The 13,851-nt window shown below is 35.7% G+C and overlaps 1 long non-coding RNA gene across 1 annotated transcript in view; it reads right to left on the reverse strand.

Annotated features, from left to right (window-relative positions):
* LOC307192879 overlaps positions 1 to 13,851 on the reverse strand; it is a 229,727-nt gene that overhangs the window by 130,554 nt on the left and 85,322 nt on the right. The window contains exons 3-4 of the long non-coding RNA XR_013830194.1: positions 3,184 to 3,301; positions 2,465 to 2,690 (exon numbers count right to left, since the gene is read on the reverse strand). This is a non-coding gene — a long non-coding RNA (uncharacterized lncRNA). The remainder of the gene's footprint in view (positions 1 to 2,464; positions 2,691 to 3,183; positions 3,302 to 13,851) is intronic.

Here is a 13,851-nt window from a genome sequence, read left to right on the forward strand (position 1 = left end):
TGTTATCTTGCAGAAATATTCTTTTGTAGCATTTTATCAAAAAGATCTCTTTCAGCCTTTCTAATCATTCCATGTAGATAGCTGTCTATTTGTCAACTTCTTATGCTAGTGAAGTAAATAGTGATATAATTCAAAGACAGTGAGTCCATGCTTTTATTTTAAGTAAGATCAATTTCTATCAGGATGAAAGAGAAAACTTTATTAAATGTATACCATGGGATAAAATAGCAACATATTTCTCTCTCTTCTTTCCTCCCTTCCTGGAAAACCTGTGTGTGGGTCCCTACTGTGTCCCACCTAAAGTCAAGGCTCTGACAACCACACAGTTGTCCTGGCCTCTGTTCTCAGTGCCCTCACACGCCGATCTCTTAACCTACTTCAGCTCTTCATGCCTTCAGACCCCGCAACACTTTCATTCTGTGTGTGGTTAGATCTCATCCTTAGACCTGACACTAGAGACAGTTATTTTGTCTTTGACCTTAGACTCCCTCCTTTCAAGCATGGCTCAAGCTCAACATCTATCATTCTGCTGTCCTGGTAAGGAGCTCACCTGCTCTACCTTAGGTCACGGTAACCATCAAATATGAAGCCTCACTTGGTTTGATCCTGTTATTGGTGTAGGACCTAAACAAAATTCTTCCCACAAAGCAGGTGCAAATTTACAACAAGGGCACTTAGGTTTTGCAACATTTTCTTAATCATATTTCACAGTTGTTACAATCAATTCACTAATTCATTCTTTCTTGGTAAACTTTGGTCTTCAAATATTTATATAGCCTGTTCCTCATATGTAACTTGATATTGTTTTCTATTGTTTCAGCATATGTCTTATCTCCCCAACTAAATTTTAAGCTTCCACAAGGTAAGAATTGCATCTTTTTGTATTTTTTTAAACATCCTCTACAGTAACTGATACTGTGGCATACGTCTATTACCAAAGAGCAAAATATCATTAATATAAAGCCACGATATTTAGAATAGGCTTAAATGCAGTGTTAGGAAAATAATACATAACTGGCATATTCACACATTTTTAAAGCCTATTAAAAACATAAATCTAGAATATAGTCATTCATCGTATTCTCTGTAGAACACACTTAGGAAAGGGAAAATTCACAATAGGAATTGTGCAGTATTTAACAAATGGCATTGCTGTGTTGAATGCTGCCAATCCGATCCATTGCTCAACAAATGACTATAAGTAAGACAGTACTGAGGAGGAGAGTTAGAGAGGAAGTGGGCAATGAGGTGGAAGGAGTCGCAGCTGTTTCTTTTCATTCATTCATTGAATTCTCTGTAAATATTGGTACGGCTTGCAAAGCGGTAAATAGCATTTCTGTAAATTAAAATGACTGCTCATATCCTGGCAAGAATATCAGGGGTCTCAGTGTCAGGCAAAGAAGACTATGACATCATACACTCCATGAACTTTTTCCCTTTGGCTTTCCCCCAAAATTCTCCATAATATTTGAATATATATTTTCAAATGAGCCAACTCTTTTACCCAGAAGGTAGTCAGTGTTTGTTTTTGAATCATTTTTTTCTGCAGCTTTCATTTTGCCACACGAATTGGCACTTGTTTACACTTTTATTTTAAGGTTTTGTGGGGGTTTTTTTGCACGCAATATCCAAATAGACAGATGTCTTCTTGTGAAACTGAATGACACATCAGAGTGTTAATGCTGTCTTTCTCATATTTGCATATTTAATTACTTGCATCACATATTTATTAGTATATTATCCAATGAGGAATTCTGACTAATTAATTTCACCTGGAATTGTATGTGGGTGTATGAAAAATTACACTTGGCCATTTGTAGAGACCAGCTGTGTATTAGAAATATCTGATCCCCAACTGCAGGATTTTAAAAAGTGAGAGAAAACAGCTGATTGTAAAAAACAGTCACTTTTCCTTGTGCCCTGCAGGTATTACTATTGGCAGATACCTTTTTATTACTCAGCCTATGTGCCGAACATTAACTGAGAGGTGTAGTCTGAGCATCATTCACTGGAACGACTTTACTTTCCCTCATTTTGGTTTTAATGTGTAGTCATGCTAACGTGACTGGGCTCCACCCCTACGCATGCACTCACTGCCTTGAATTCCAGCCTGAATCACACACAGCCAACTTCATTTGGACCACAAACTGTTTGGGCCTTGCTGACAGTAGAGACCAATACACAAAAAATGTGGGAGGGGGGGATAGCGTGTTCAATGATAACCTTTAGGGTCAAAGGCGGCCTCTTAGAAATGCAACCCCATCCTTCGGCATGACTCTGACACACCCATGCACGCTCTCACTTTCACTCCCCGCCTGTGTCTTGCTCTGTATTTGTGGTTGGATTCTTTGTCTGCCCTGACAACAGATGGTGTTTTAATAAAGTCCAGTAGGAATATTACTGTGAGTAAACAAGGCAGTGCATGCCAATTCTATAATTGCTGGGTACTGATTCAGCCTCTTACCTGCTCCATCCAAATTGGGAGGAAATCAACTGTGCTTGCACCTACGGCAGCAGCCTGCTCGCCCGCAGCTGTGCTGTGCGTCTGCAGCCAGCCTCACCGTGGAAGGTAGATTGCAGCTCCTGTCATGCTTCTTGGCACCGGATCTGGAGAACGGCTGCCATCTGGCTTGTCATCAAACACGGTCATTCAATCTCTCAGAGATGAAATGGCTTTTTAAAAACTCTTGCTATTTTAAGAAAAACGAACACACATAAAATGTATTATCTTTCTCTGTACAGGCACAGTATATTCTAAAATAACAGCCTGAGCTTATTTGAGCCATAGCTTGCAGAGTGTTTGTTTTTTTTTTTCCTCACTGATTCCCAGGCTCAAAGGGATTTATAACCTAAACCTGTTATATGCTAATGGAAAATTTAAATTCATTGAATCTGGCCAAGAAGTGCATGCTCTCATTTGTTTCTCTCATGGGGGAAAGGGCAAAAAGTTGGGTTCACTACTTGAACTATTTTAGTTTTCTTTTTTAATTGTATGTAAATATATCCTTATTGCTTTTATATATTTATTCAAAAAAGGGGACAGGTGAAGCACAGGAAGGCGGTAGTCCAAACGTATGCTCTCTGTCCCTTCCCAATGGTCTCCTCAAGCTACCTGCTAACTAGAAGGCTCTAGGAAAATGAAAGTGGCTTTGGCAGCCAAAAAGAAACAAACTCAGTCCTTACTCATTTTGTAAGAAGGCCAGCAGCATGTGATGTTTATCCAAGGATCATATCTTAAGTGACATCCGGTTTCTTCAAATACTGCTATTTTCAACAGTGTTTTAAACACTCATGGTAGTGCCTACAATTATAATAACAAAAAGCAAAATGAACTGTAGAAACTGCAGAATAGCACTGACAGTAGAGAGAGGTAAATGTCTGCTGGCTGACATACTCAGAGAAAAACCTCTTGTTTCCTGCTTTATCTGTTCAAGTAAATAAAATATATTAAACCGATATGACACTAGACTGTTAGCGTTTAGAACATTTTTTTTCAACTGAGGCTGCTAACTCCCCAGATTGACTGACTGATACATGAAATGTTTGCATTGCATCATTTTCCCTTCCACAGATTTTTAGATAGCATCGTCCTGTTTTTTACCTTTTTAAGAATAATTTGAAACATGCAGAAGCAGACAAAAGAGTCCACTCAAAGTCTTTTCCACATTGACTATTTCTAACAAGCATTCATCTACAGTAAACACTGCCCTATTCATACCCCCCCTCACTTCCCTCTTTCTTATTTTATTTGAAGCAAATACAGACATTTAATTGTAAATATTTCACCATCTTTAAAAGCTGATGACTTTCTTGTCGCTTTTAATATTACTTCAAACTTAAAGAAAATTTGCAAGAGTAATACAAAGAACTCCTAGAGACTCAACCAAAATTTGCTAATGTTTTATGTTTGCTTTATTTCACATCATCTCTGTATATAGTTTCAAATAAATGCATACTTTTTCTGAATCATTTGTGGATGTATTAGTTTTCTATTGCTACCATAACACATTACCATAAAGTCAGTTCTTTAAAACAACAAAGATTTATTGCCTTATAGTTCTGGAGTTCCAAGGTACAGAATGGGTCTCCTGAAGGTAAAATCAGTGTGTCAGCAGGGTCTCCTTGAGGGTCTTGGGAGAATCTGGCCCTTGCCTTCTTTGGCTTCTACAGGCTGCCATAATTCTTTCAGCCTGTAGAGGCTGCCTGTACTCCATGGCTTGTGGTCCCCTCCCACCTTTAAAGCTAGTCATTGCATTACTCTGAACTCTACATCTGCCCTTACCTCTCCTTCTCAGATTCTGATTCCCTTGCCTACTTCTTAAACTTATAAGAACCTTGTGATTACATTGGGCTCATTGTGATAATCCGGAACAATCTCCTTATCTCAAGATCCTTAACTCAATCACATGCACAGTGTCCTTTTTATCATGTAAGGAAACATATTCACAGGTGCTGGGATTCAGACATCATTTGGGGACCATTATTCTACCTAGTGAAGAGAATAAAACATATTATGTAAATAATAAATAAAAAATATTAGAGGTAGGGAGACAGTGTGCACCCTACCTCTAATATTTCAGTATGGACTTCCTAAGAATGAGGACTTTCTCTTATATAACCACAACAAAATTATCAAATAAGAAAATTGTCTAATCCACACTCTGTAATATAATTTCACAAATCGTCCCAGCAATGTTCTTTATCCAGTACCATGTGAAATCAAGATTCCACTTTAAATTTAATTGTCATGTGTCTTTGGTCTACATAATTGAAATCAGTTCCTTAGCCTTTCTTCTTTTCTGTCCTTTACCTGATATATTTTGGAGGCTACAGTCCTGTTATTTTATGAAATATCTCCATTTTTATTTAGTTTTTCAAAATTGGGTTCAGATTATGAATTTTTGACAGATGCGACGGTTAAATTTTATGTGTCCGCTTGGCTTGGCTATGGTACACAGTTGTTTGGTTAAACACTAATCTAGATGTTGCTATGAATGTATTTTGTAGATGTGATTGACATCTACACTCAGTTAACCTTAAATAAAGGCTATTACCCAAGATAATGTGATGGACTTATCTCATTAATCAAAGGCGTTAAGAGAAAAATTTTGGTTTACTGGGAAGAAGGAATTCTGCCTCAGAACTACTATGTAGAAATACTGCCTGAGTTTCCAGCTTGCCAGCCTATCCTGTAGATTTTGGACTTGCCATTCCCACAACTGCATGAACCAATTCCTTAAAATACATCTCTATAGGTAAATATATCCCATTGGTTCTGTTTTTCTGGAGATCTCAAACTCATACAGAAGGCATGACAGATGAGAGATCCGGTCTTCCCTAGAGCATCCTAACCAGAGACATATGATTTCAGTTTGACCCAGTTCTGCAGATCTTAACATTGATTACTTGGTTAAAGTGATATCTATCAGGTCTTTCTATTATGAAGTCATTATTTTTCACTTTGTAATGAATACATAATTTGTAGAATGATTCTTTAAGATTGTGTACATTTACAGCTCCTCATTAAATCCTCCCTCACCAGCTTTTGCATCCATTGATTGTTTACTACTCCATCATTTTTTCCATATTTATTAAACTTTTAACAAAGACCTTTCCCTTCTCCTCCATTAAATGATTTAGTCATCTATGTATTGATAAAAGTGTAAATATATGTATCCTTACTTAATTCCATGGTTATAATTAGTGGTGTTCTGTGGCCAGCTCACACTCATGAGAATTTTAAGCCACAAATCTGTATTCAGTGGCATAATGTTGGTGGCTTGAGATGACCCACAGTGTGAATATACACATTGTAGAAATCAGCAAATACTGCTAATCGGGGCTTTTTTTTTTTTCCTTTCTTTTTGGAGAGCCAGTTTACCAGCACACCACATGCTGTAGTAATACATTGCTATCAGTATTTATTGTGATGATCAAATTGTCTGAGATTTGACCAGTAGAAGCCTCATAAAGCTGTATTCTAACTGCTTTTCACATATGTCCGTCATTCTTTGAGCACTTCCTGGGTTTCTGTCTCGGTAAAATGTTCTAGAGTCATTGTATACGTTCCACACTCTAGCCATGAAATTATTTATTCCAAGGAAATATGTTTCCTTTTAGAGGAAAATCATGTTTAGAAGCCAAGATGGGTGCTGGGTCTTTGTCAGTAATACTGACATATACTTGTATCTATTCTTTTCTGTATTTGTATTAAAAACAGTGGATTTATTCTGATACCGCCAACTATAATCTAATGCCACAGGGCAGAGTTTAATCTTCCTTTCCATATTCACAACTTTCCACAATGAGAGACCTTGCTCCTATTATCCTCAATATATTTAACAATATCCCCAAGCTTAGAATATATACAATTATACAGAAGTTACAGAAATTAATTTCAGAATTGTCAACTCATCTCACTGTGAAAAACAATTCTAATGCCCCAAATTTTAAATCGGTTTGAAGTTCTTCTTAGGGAAAGTTTATAACAAATAAAATACACACATTTTAAACTAAACACTTGATGAGTTTTGTAAAATTCATGAATTCATAGCCCACACCTCTGTAAAGATAGAGGATACTTGATCTCATAAGAACAATGCTTCCCTTTTCAATTAATTTCCACTTTCAGAGGCAATCAGTTTCCCACGTTTTTCACCATAAGTTGGTTTTGTCTGCTTTTGAACTTCGTGTGAATTCATCATAGCGTAGGTAGTATTTTACTTACTGCTTAAGGGAGCGTAATATCTGTGAGAGTCATCTGTGTTGTTGTGATTATCAGTTAAGTTATTCCTCTTTATTGTTGACTAATAGTTCTTGTATGAACTATTGTACAACTATCTTGTATGCATACAACTATCTTGTATGCCGCAATTTGTTTATACATTTTCAGGTCATTTGGAATTTGAATTGTTTTCAGTTTTTGGTTACTATGGATGAAGCTGTCATGAAAATCCTCCTACAAGTCTTTTTGTCAGTGTATGTTTTCATTTATTTTGAAAAAATACCTAGGAGTAGAACTACTGGGTCATAGCGTTTCCATAAATTTAGCTTAGCTGAGAAAAATTTTTTCAAAGTAGTTGTACCATACTTTCTCTTCTGACCAACATAGTCAGAAGAGAATAACAGGGACTGGATTTACCTGCTAACTATGAACAACAAGCTAAACTGGGCAAAGTATGTGAAACAAGGGATTTAAACAATGGACAGCTGGCAATACAGGATGGTGATCCCAAAGAGAAAGAAAACGAGGAAAATGATCTCCATAATTTCATCAGTTTACTAACTAGAGGATAGATAACTAAAGACAACTCTAAGTACTGATGTATTAGGGAGGCAGCAGAAAAGTAGATCTGAGAGATTTAAGCATCAGCAGATTGAGCTGACAGACTCACTGAAACAAGGAGGAGGTGACCAGCATGCAAGATGAGGGACGGAGGGAGACGCAAGAGGGAGGGGATATGGGGATATATGAACACATGTAGCTGATTCGCTTTGTTATACAGCAGAAACTAACACACCATTGTAAAGCAATTATACTCCAATAAAGATGTTAAAAAAAAAAGGTACATGAAAAGCTACTCAACGTCACTAATTATGAAGGAAAGGTAAATCAAAACCACAGTGACATATTATCTCACACCTGTTAGAATGGCTATTAGCAAAAAGACAGGAAAGAACAAGTGTTGGTGAAGATGTGGAGAAAAGGGAACCCTTTATGCGCTGTTGGAAGGAATGCAAATTGGTGCAGCCACTATGGAAAACAGCATGGAGCTTCTTCAAAAAAATTAAAAATACAACTACTCTGTGATCCAGCAATTCCACTTCTGGGTATCTAACCAAAGAAAATAAAAACACTAACTCGAAAAGATATATGCAGCTCTATGTTCACAGCTGCATTATTTACAATAGCCAAGACACAAACTAAGTGTTCATCGATGGATGAATAGATTTAAAAAAATGTGATATACGTGTGACATATTCCACATAATGGAATATATATGTACACACATATGTATATAATATGTATAATATATAATTCAGCCATAAAAATGAAGAAAATCTTCCTATTTGTGACAATGTGTATTAATTGGTGTTAGTTATTACACCATGGATACCTGTGTCTTAATTTGGAGAAGTACATTTAGAAACCAAGGTCTGGGTGCTAGGTATGTTCTCTGCTATTGGGATATCACTGTGTCCTGTTCCTCTCATTGGATTGGGCTGTGAGATAAAAGACATCTATATATTGGGTTGGCCAAAAAGTTTGTTCGAGTTTCTCCATAAGATGTTGAGAAAAACCTGAACAAACTTTATGGCCAGCCCAATATATACAACACACATACATGCACATAAATATTTATATATCCACATACATAAGTACTCATATCTATCTATCTATCTATTAAAACCCATGAGTCCACACTCTCCATTTCAACAACTTCCCATTTAATTTTTAACTCTTTATTTTGACAGTCAGAAATCTGGCTCTCATTATCCTTAATATATTTATTTGTTTGCTCAATCATAAAATACACAGAAAGTAGTTTCAGAAATGCAAATCTATGTCTCTGTGAAAAGAAAAACAAAATAATAAAATTCTTTTTGCCTTTAGCCTGAAGACATAGTCCAAATATTGTGCTGTAAAGTTACTTGGGGTAGTTCTTCCCCCTATCCCTTAACTGTAGTAATATTGTTCATTTGAAATACGGTTCAGCTCATTAGTGTCTGCTGGTATACAATTTTAGGATTTTCCCCACATCCTTGTGTCAATAACTATGAAGGATCCCACTTGCAAGGTAGTAAATTATCTTGCCGTCGTTTCATAGATGCTAGCAGAAGACAAAAGATTCTCGGTTCTCAAAAAAGGCATTCATTACTCACAGCACATCAAGAAGAATAAGTATCATAGTTGAGTTAATTCCCCTGGTACCCCAACTCTCAAGGAAGCAATGCAGAGGGACTCAAGTGAGTTTTGCATATGGTTTTGCATCACAAGTGAGGAACCCTGAGCTTAAGGAACTTGAAGATTTTTGTTTGCTTTTTTTTTCCCCTCACGGTCTACTAGCGAACTTACCTGCACTTTGCTCTGTTTTGCTTTCTGGCAAGTTTACACATGAGTACATCACTCCTTCAGCCACTCTGATTAATCTGATCAACAGAGGCTAGGAACAAATCCATTCAATTTGTCTCATGCAATATTTAATTAAGACTACAATCTACAGAACTCCAAACAGCACGTTGAGGGCAACCTGCAGCATTGGCTTTAGCCATTTCCTCTAGGGTTTCAGATTCAGTTAACTGAACAAATCCCACAAACCAGAAGAGTCTACCTTAGATAGCCAGGCGAATTTCTCTTTACATTTCTGCACTGACTTTTCCACTTGGCCCAAAGAATTAAACCAGGTTGAGAAAGATGTATTAGCAACTTCACAGACTCTACCTTGCACAAACAAGGAGGAATTCTGGGCCAATGCTATAATCCATAACAACTCTCACCTTTTGAGTAGAGGCTGACCTATATGTCTTGCAAGGATGTGATGACATCATTTAACACATCATCTAAATTCAAGGACAAATCTTGTATCATCTATTCTAATGGGATGACTTCAATTGGAAGGAAACTGCCCACAGAGTAAGCATAAATAATTAAGTCAGTAGTCACTCCAAGAAGTATTCCAGGCAATCAAGGGTAAGCTCATTTTGGAGGAAACACTCTAGATTTTAAATATATATATATATATATATATATATATATATATATATATATATATATATATATATATGTGTATGTGTGTGTGTATATATATATATATATTCATATTCAGAAAATGCCCTTCAACTAAAAAAAAAATTTCATCAGAAGCAGATCTTGAAATTTGTCAAGGACTTTCAGCTTTTTACATACAGTCATATAATTTTTTTTCTCTTTAGATGTATTAAAATGCTTGATGTATTACTGGATTTACTGATTATGAATCAACCTTCATTCCTAGAAATCTGTTTACAGGTAATACAATAATTGATATTATTGATTTAAATCTATGTCATTTTCATATGGGTCTTCTATTTGTCCCATCTATCTCTGTTGCTATTGTTTCTCTATTTCCTTTTTGCATTTAGTTTTTTAAGTTGTTACTCTTGATATTACAATATGCCTCCTTAACTCTCTCTCCTCTCTTTTTAGAATTCCACAACTGTCACACAAGTCTATTTATTTTTTTAATACTTTAAAATCTGTGTTTTCATATTGGGTTACCTTGTTTATGCATTTTTACATTCAGTGACCCCTTCTTTTGCTGTCTTTGATCTGTCGTTAATCCAATCCAGTCAATTTTCAGTATAGGTATTATAATTCCCAAGGTAGAATTTTCACCTTTATTGTTTTCAGTAATTTCTTTGTCTGCTGATCCTCATCTGCTCATCAATTAAGACCTTGAACATATTTATAATATCCGCCTTAACACTCTTACCTTCCACTTTTAACATCTATGTCATTTTGTGGTCTTTTTTATTTTTCCCTTTTTCTCTTGACTATGGATAAAATTTCACATTACTTCATTCTCTAGTAAATTTTATTTTATACTAGAAACTATAATAATGCAAGAAGTTTGGATTATGGTGTCTCCCTTTAAGGAGTATTGAGCTTTGTTTTGGTAGGCAATTCAGTTATGGAGCAATCATTTTGGACATGTCATGCTTTTGCTAATTTTCTTAGAGTGGGTTTATTTGCTTTTATTTACAAGCTGCATCTTACAGGCTAAGGCTCTTACTTCTTAGGCATTTCTTTCTTGAGTCTCCACTGGTTACCTATGATGTTTATTGAGATCTCTTTCAGGCTGTTCTAGAACTTCAGATTTTCTCAGCTCTGCATAATCTCTTACATCATTCTCAACCCTGTTACATGTGATCTCTTCTAGACCCTTTGGAATTTTGTGCTGTATATGTTCAGTCAAGCCCTCAGCTATTTGAATTACCATATGCAGATTTCTGGGAGCATCTCTGCATAAATCCTTTTTCTGATGATCTTAACCTCCAACTTACAGCCACCTCAGCAGCCCATGATTCTGATAACTACTCCTCAATGCAATAAGTTTGCCATTTCTTTGGCTCCTCTTCTGTGCTCTGTGGCAGGATAATTACCCAAAACAGAAACACAGGGTGACTGTGGATTTATTTTGGGTCTCAGATCACTATTTTACTCTCCTCTCACTAATCACAGACCTGACATGCCTATGTCCAATATATGAAAATAGATGCCTCTTTTACTAATTTTGTCTAATTTTACTGTTGTTTTTAGTATGAGGGCAAGTCTAGTACAAGCTGCTCGATCATTGACAAAAGCAGGACTCAGATTGTTCTCTTTCAAAACCGGGTAGCAGGTGACAGAGTAACTAGCTTATTTTGACTAACTGATGTGAAATCTTAGGCAAGTTGCTTATTCTTTGCCTCAATTTTGCACTTGGAAGGAAGGATTTGATTGCATTATAGCTGATGCCACTTTCTAACTTGAAGAATTAGCATTCAACAATATTTATCAACCATATATTTGGTGTGTGGAGAGAAAATCAATAAAATTAGTGTGCTGCGGTACATTGAAAAGATTGCTTACTCTAGTTACAAAAATGTGAGCTGCTTTGGACAATCCTACTTTATAGTTTTAAACCAATCAATTACATGGAGATGGGCTGGTGGGTAAATACTCTTGGATTCAAAGGCATATCAGAATAACTGGGTGAATAGAAATTACTCCTCCTAATATAACATCTATCAGTTATGTTGGTACAGGAAGAGTTCAAGGTTTCTTAAAATATAAACTGTGCTCCCAAGGATGGTGTATGACAAGAACCACTCCTGATGCAAAAGGGTCAAGTGGCTACATACGGAGGATGCCTTAGGTTATTAGTGCTTAATTCTTTCATGGGAGGAAAGATTAAAAGATTTACAGAAATCGACAGTAAGCTTAAATGAAAAGCCAATTAAGAAAATAAGTGAGTGATCCAGAAAGGTTGCCCACTGGAATCACCAACATCTGAGCAGACTAATAATATGATCCATTTTCTCTGGTGCCTTCTTGAACTTTACTTCCTCTTTGAGTTGTATGTTACTGAGCATGAAATAACATATGCAAAACACCAATTACTCTCCCTGTCACAAAATAAGTACTCAATAAATGATGGCTTAATTAATGCTGATGATGGATGAGCTACTGAAGGAGAAAATAATACCTATTTTGAAAGAAAATTATGAAGTTATTTTTAAAATATTTGATAATTTTTGTTATTTTACCAACATTTTGAAGGTATTTAAGAAAATATCTCAAATTTATTGAGTTAGATATTTTTTCCAATTACTAACTGAAGAATAGCTAGGGGAGTTCTATTTCTATAATTCATGTCCTTCTTCCAATTAAGTTCCCTGAAAGTGTCTAAGAACAAATATTGAAGTCTCTACCTTAATATGGCATGAATAAATTGGGCAAAGCTTCATATTCCAAGACCATCGAAGAACTTTGTACATCACTATGTTGAACCATGATTAATGCAGTCAAGTTTTATATAAACTTCCCATATTTAAAAAGGAACTGTTCCATGTATAAGGGTCTGCAAAGCTGTATGCTTCACTAAGTTTGGCAAATATAATTAATAGGCCCCTCTTTGAATATCTGACTTAGTGACTATTTCAGAATTTCTTATTCTGAAGCTGTTACTTTTTCTTGTATTTTTACACATTTAGATAAATCTGAACATTTTCTTATTTTGAGTACTAGTATTCTGAAAATTCCTAGTGTAGTCTTGTGATTTCTGGTCTCCTTGAGAATAAAATTTCATGTGATCATATCAGTATCCGTGTCTGTTGACAGTTACAGTAATGATATGTCAACATTTTATGAATAGTTAGCTTTGAGAAATACTCACATGCCAGGATGTGGATTTTTCAAACAATTTAATGTGCTGCCATCTGACAGCAACATAGACCTTTGCAGAAAAATGTTTTCTTTCTTCTGTGTTGACCTATAGTGAAATGAAGATTTTACCAACACGGAATTTCTGATAACCGTCTTCTTACTCACAGGAATAGAAAGCTAGATAACTTGCTTGCTTGCTCTCTCTCCCTCTTCCAAATACTTTGTGTTGCTGGAACTGAATGATGAATTATAGTTCATTGTTGACTTAGGACTTTGAAACGCTTTAACAAAGACCAAACTTTTTGCTTACGAAAACAACTATTGTTGTTTTGTGCCCAATATTGGAATGTTTGAAATGTTCAGTATGTTTTCTGCAAATGAATGACAGCAGCCAGGTTTCTCATTGAGACTCCTCTCTAGAATTACATGTAGTAGTACAGCTTGATGTCTGCCATATACTTAACTAATCAGCATTTGTGAGGATGACAACCTTTTTATTCTATCTTATTCAGACTGTCTTCCTATTCATTTTTCATCACTGCTCTTATTTTGAAGGACAAGAAAGGAAAACATGTGTGGCCTGGTTTAACAAAATGTTGCTGGTTATTATTTCTCATACATGGTTAAAGACGTTGAAACTAAGAGTTAAACTGCAGGCTACTGTGCATTCTATTTTTAACAAAATATGCTTGCTTTTGAGGAGATGAACATAAGTTGTTCATACATTTAAATTATATAGATTCTCAGATCCTGCCTAAATAGTGAGTATCCCTTCCTCTTAAAAAGTAATCCTGACCATCCTTTCCCTGATCTCTCATTTTTTAATTCATATTTCACTGATAATCAAAAATTTACATTTGTACTTGCTTATAAGCCTTTCTGATATCATTTAATTTGTTCTGTGCCATACATTTTAAATAAAATCTAAAAATGTATTTTTAAAA

This window comes from Stenella coeruleoalba (genome assembly GCF_951394435.1).
Source record: "Stenella coeruleoalba genome assembly, chromosome: 10".
NCBI lineage: Eukaryota > Metazoa > Chordata > Mammalia > Artiodactyla > Delphinidae > Stenella > Stenella coeruleoalba.